Genomic DNA, 6,000 nt, shown 5'->3' with positions numbered 1-6,000 from the left:
GGCTAAGGAGTCAAATACTTGGGAGAAGAACAGAGGAAAGAGAGCTGGGCCAGCTCCCACCAGCTGTCCAGAGACATGATCAACCCATTTGTGCATCTGTGCTAACTCCAACCTGCCAAACAGTCTGTGAAATATTTTGACTATTTTGATCTCCCATATAATACTATCTTCCAGGATTAGTTTTCTTGTTTTAAGGAGGAACAGAACCAGCTCATCAGTACCGAGAACATTAACGCTATGTCAGGGGTTTTGTGGCCAAATGAGACCCAATGCACTACATTCTTGTGTTAGGTTACAATAGGCCATCAAGGCAAAAATTGACTGAATGACCAAGGGGTTGTGCCCATGCTTTAGCACCATCTGTTGAAGCAGGCATGATCCTCTGTTCCGTACTGTGTCCGCGTTCACCCCCGAATGTCCCTCTCTCATTGAAATTAGCAATTGTTTTGGGTACAGGCCAACGGGAAGATAACAAAGGGTACTAAGAACAGTTTCAAAAGATCAGTTTTCAGCTAAATAGCTCTATGCAAAACAAGACATTCCTGGGTTGTCCTAACAACCTCTTGGTGTAGGCCGGTGAGGATGACAAGCAGCACTTGCCACGAGTCATTTCCGACAGGATTCAGGGCTGGATCAAGGACCTTGATGCAGGAAGCCAAAATATAATCAAAAGGGTGTTTAGAACTTGCGCTCCTGGCAGACAAGTGATACTTGTGCGCTGCTGATGGCTTCAGCCCACAGGTGAGCTGTGTACGGATTTTGTTTATTGCTGCTGAAGATGGGCAGAAAAGTAAATGCTGCCTTTGTGCGTTGTTTGTTGTCTTAAAATGGTGGCTTTCAAAGCTACCACTCTGGCTTGCTCTACATAATTTGGTGGGATGGGACAGGGGGTTATGAGCCTTACTTTGATAAAAATGATTTTCTGTTAAAGTCGGTGGTAATTGAAAGGGTTAGGGTATATCCAAAAGCAACATTAAACAGATTGTGCTAAATATGATGTGTTATCTTAATCAAATATGTCGTTTGAAGGGTAATCAAATACGGTCACAGCTTTATTGTCACTACATGGTCATTTACTAGGAAGCCAGTAAACTACGCAATGCTTGTTAAAATCTGAGTGACCTTTTCAAGGCTGAGCAGAGCACTAAGTATATTAAATTAGTCACGTTTCCTTATCTGGCATGACAGATGTTTGATTTTGTTGACATTTGCAGGAATGCACAAACAATTACAACTTCAATTGTTTATTCATCAGAGAGTGTGAAGTTACCTGATGGTGCGTATATACTGGGACGTTTTGTACAATAAATCTTGCTGTTGTTGTTGGTCTTGTGTAAGTTTATCAGCATTTAAAAAGACATAAGCAACGATTGTTTCCTTCATGGAAAGGTCATTTCTTTCTGACAGGTGATGTTTTAGACACTAGCAGTATCTCACAGAGGCCTGAGACATTTAACAAATTATTTTCAGATATTACAGAGTAATCAAGCATTTGCACAAAACTACATGAAAAGGCATCTAATTTAGGTACTCTTGAGTTTTATGGGCCCCACCAAACGAAGAAGTATTCTGCTCTTTTGGATGCTCTTTAAATGGATGGGTAGTATCTGCTGGATGGTTTACTGGGAATTCTTTCCCTTTTCCTTGGCAGCAGTCCAGAACATCTAATTTTTTGGCAAACATTTGAGCATGTATTTCAATTTTCTTCCACTTATTACAGCAACAGCAAGAACACTGCCTGTTGAGAAAATGAGGTATGGGAATGATTGCGGTCCTTTGGACTTTTGTACGAGACCACTTGAACTGAGCAAAGAAATGAAGCAAGAATTAGACAATATTTATTCAGTTATTGCTATGCTACATAAGTAATCATTCTGTGCAAAGACTGAAGTTTTAGGAAAGTTAGATTTCACGGCTGAGCACTACAGAATGGGGGGAAATGTAATGGGAAAGTTCTGCTGGTGGTTTTAATTTCTTCATTCTGTGTCTATTCATTCCTGAGTAACAAATACTATTTTTCAGTGTAACAGAGAGCAACTCAGAGCATTCAGACACTGCCATAAATTCTTGTTACTTGTTGTGGTGCAACTCCAAAAACCAACAAAGTACCAGGCAGCCACTCGCTCACTCCCACACACACCCACCCACCCACCCGTTTCCTTAAGGGATGGGCAAGGGAATCGGGAAAAAGGTAAAACTCATGGGTTGAGATAAGAACAACTTAATAATTGAAATAAAATAATAATGGTGAAGATTATGATAATGATGATGGTGATGATGACGATGATAATAACAAACCAAGTACAACAGTAATGAAAAGGAGAGAGGATGGAAGAGGAAAAAAATTGAAAGGGAAGGAAAAAAACCCAAGTGATGCACACTACAGTTGCTCACCCCCTGCTGACTGATGCCCAGCCACCTCCCCAGCAGCCATCAGACAGCCCCAGCCGACTCCCCCTGCTGAGCAGGACGTTCTGTGGTACGGAATATCCCTTTGGCCAGTTGGGATCAGCTGTCCTGGCTGCGTCCCCTCCCAGTTTCTTGTGCCCCCTCCAGCCCTCTCGCTGGCAGGGCCCCAGAAGCTGAAAAGTCCTTGGCTTAGTGTGAGCACTACCCCATAACAACTACCACATCGCTACAATATCAAAATTATTCTCACACAAATACAAACCACAGCACTGAACCAGCTACGAAGAAGAAAATTAATTCTATCCCAGCTGAAACCAGGACACCCATACAGTACCACACACATACATAAAAAAGAAGATCAGTAACTAGGAAAAGATGCATCAAATGGAGCTAAATACAATGGTGGCACAAAAAGCTGACATGATTTTTCAGACAATTTTGCTTTTTTACCGCTTCTACAAAAGTTCTACAGTCCATTTGAAATTCAAAGGGATTTGTTAATTAGCTAGGCTTTGAACATACCCAGCTGCTATTTTATAGCTTCTGTAATTTTCCTGAATGGCTAGTCCTGGAAACAAATTTTTGAGAAGGAACATGTTTGGTGTTAAGGGCAAGTAACAACATAGCTTTTTAAATATACAGAATGAATTTCTTCTAGATTGTTTTTAGTTTAATGACTTTTACTTTTTGGGAGTATGACTTCCCAAGCTCTGCATTGACCTGGTGTTCACGAGGTGGGCTGGCAGACTTTTTCTGAAAAATTGGTCCATCTGAATCATTTGAGGTTGGGTATTCAGAACTGGGTACCTTGGGTCACAAACAGCATAGAAAATGTAAACCAGAATAAGGAGATCCATTGCTGCTGTTTAATTTTTAAAGTTCTCCTGTAATTATAGATGGCATAGTAACACACGCTGTATGTCAACATAGCACAGTAACAGTTAATGTGGCACCTGAACTGTACATAGGACCCCTGATGTCTGTTTCTTTCTTTGGCACACAACTACCCAGACCTGTGTGCCCTTTCATGCATGTGTTCCAATCCTAAAACCACGAGCCTGCTCTCTGCCCCCCTGGCAGCAGCAGACTGCATGTGCACCGTTCCCCTTGGGAACCCCACCACCCCCAAAACCAGATCCATCCATGCTGCCCATGGACTTGCTGGCTGTCCCATTACAAACTCACTGACAGTTATTCAAATGAAGACTGAAGCAGTGAAGAGAAACATGGGGGGAAATTTAGGTCCTATTTTTTCTCTTTTTTTGTTTGGCTGGTAGGTGGACAAACACCCTTCAGCGGACAGTTTTTCTTAAATGTGATTTGTTGCAGATGTGACACATTTTAACCTTGACTTGGTATCTCTCTTCCAGCAGCCCCCACTACTTCATCTTTAGTGAGATGGTTTGAACTCTTCATTTCTCTTTCATCAATAGATTTACCTTGAATTGTCTTCTGTTTCTGTTTGGTCACTGATTTTTCAAAGGTCATTGATTTCTAAGGGAGACCAAGGGTTTCATTTAGTAATCTTACCTGAAAATGGCTAGGGGGGTTTAAGAAATGAATGTTTTCAGTCGCCGATGATATGTTGTATTTTTCCTTTCCTATAATTTCAGAAAAAAAAACTTTTTAGAGTATGTATCTGACAGTAATGCTGCCTTCAGAAGCAGAGCCTGCAGTTATTTTGTCTCCTGCATGACCTGATTTAACGGCTGTTCACATGGCTACTGGTGGGGTATCTACGTTTAGCTGGAGAAAGAAGCAGTATGTGGTCACCTCCCACCAAGGGGAGCTTTTCTGCAGAATAGGAGAGACCCAGGTTCAGATTCAAGTGATTTCTGGTGGCTTCCCCACAGTGTGCTTTAATCCATGCAATTTCAGGTACACTGATGGGGCTGTGCTCTCAGTACCACCCCTCACAGCCGTTCAAGGATTATTTAAGTATTTGTTTCATAGGAGGGATGGTTGGGACATTTTACTAGGAGAGAAGAGACCCGAGTTAGTGTTCTAATAAATAAAAAAAATATTAATTATATATGACCATATTTAAACACTCACTGGAGCAAGTGCTGAAAGTCAAGTATCCTCCTACAAAAAATTAGGTTGACTATCAGTTTATGAGCTTTCTATAATGCAATGAAAACTGAATGACTAAAAACCTTAGGACACGGCCTTTGCTTTGGGCATCATCCCTCCCTTGACACCACAGGCGAGGCACTTAATGCTGCAGCAAACTGGGAGGGCCTGAGTTCCGTCTCTGTGCTTGGTACCGTCCTGGTGCTGCTGCTCTGCTTGGCTTTCTGGGGTCTGCACATCCCATTCTTAGGGTTGCCTACGTGGCAAACCTTAGGAAAATTAACTTCAACTAACTTCTTAAAAAATAAAATACCTAAAGTGCTATTAGTTATTTTTTTGCTGACATGCTTAGAGGAACTGGCAAACTGTTTTATGTAAATTGATTTCAGAGGTAAATTTAAATTGAACTGGTATAGGGCTACTTTGACTTGAAAGCCCTGTCAAACTGGGAGCCAAATAAATTTTAAGTAGTTTTGAAGTCACACCTTCAGCTAGTTAATTGTCCTGTAGATAAGCTGTCAGGTGCCTGTACTCTCCTTTTGCGTTATGTATTGGGCAGAGGCGCTTAAACTGGGCGTAACAAATTAAACGATGCTGTATCTATATCCTTCTGCAGAGCACCTCCTTGCTTTGTGCTGCCACTTCAGAATATGAAAAGGAAGACCTTATTTAGGGGTTGCCAGCCTTCCCCCTGCCCTCTCAAAACTCCCCACAAAACCCACCAAGACCCCCGAACCCCAGCAGCACCTCCCCCTGCTCCCCAGCTTCATAAAGCTAGCACTTAAATACTCCCAGCCGGGATATAAAGAGGCATTTATAGTTCCTGTCAGTGGGCTGAGGTAATAGTGAGTTAACAACTTAACTGCTGCTGTTTGGCTGAAAACAATTTTCTGCGATATTGGATTCAGCGGTATGTCTGGAAAAACAAACAGGAAAGAAAAGTGACGGCGGTGGGGTGAGGGGAGCTGATGCACAGCCTGCGTGGTTTTGGAGCACAGTGATGTGCACGCTTCCAGAAAAGTTTCCAATTAGCTGTCCCTAAATCTGAAGCTTCGGTGCTTCAGGCTGTCAGAAAAAAAACTTTGTAAGACAAGGTCTTAAAGAGATGGATTGTCTTTAGAGAGGCACATCTTCTTTAGCTTTCACTTTCAATTACCTGGGTGGCTCATGAATGCATGCAGAAAGAATTGCTCATTCATATTAATGACCATATATATATGTTTACTTTTTTTTCCCCCCCCAACAGCCCATCCTGACACTGTTTCAGGCAACAGGTAATTGCTTTGGTTGGTGGCAAAGCCCCATTTAGTCAAATACCCTTGCTGACTGATGCAGCAGGCCAGTGGCTACCAGGTTTTTGATTCCCTGAGGATGAGATCTTTCTCCTCATCTTTACAAAACCATATTTAATCCAGAATTATGAAGCACTTTTTTCCTGCTACACTTACTCTAATGAACCCTCAAGTTATTCTAAATTCTAATGGTGCAATAATTTTAGAAAAAAAGAAACAAAACCTC

Source organism: Falco naumanni, chromosome Z (genome assembly GCF_017639655.2).
Source record: "Falco naumanni isolate bFalNau1 chromosome Z, bFalNau1.pat, whole genome shotgun sequence".
NCBI classification, from domain to species: Eukaryota; Metazoa; Chordata; class Aves; order Falconiformes; family Falconidae; genus Falco; species Falco naumanni.
The sequence above is the reverse complement of the archived record's forward strand: the minus strand, read 5'-3'. Positions refer to the sequence as shown.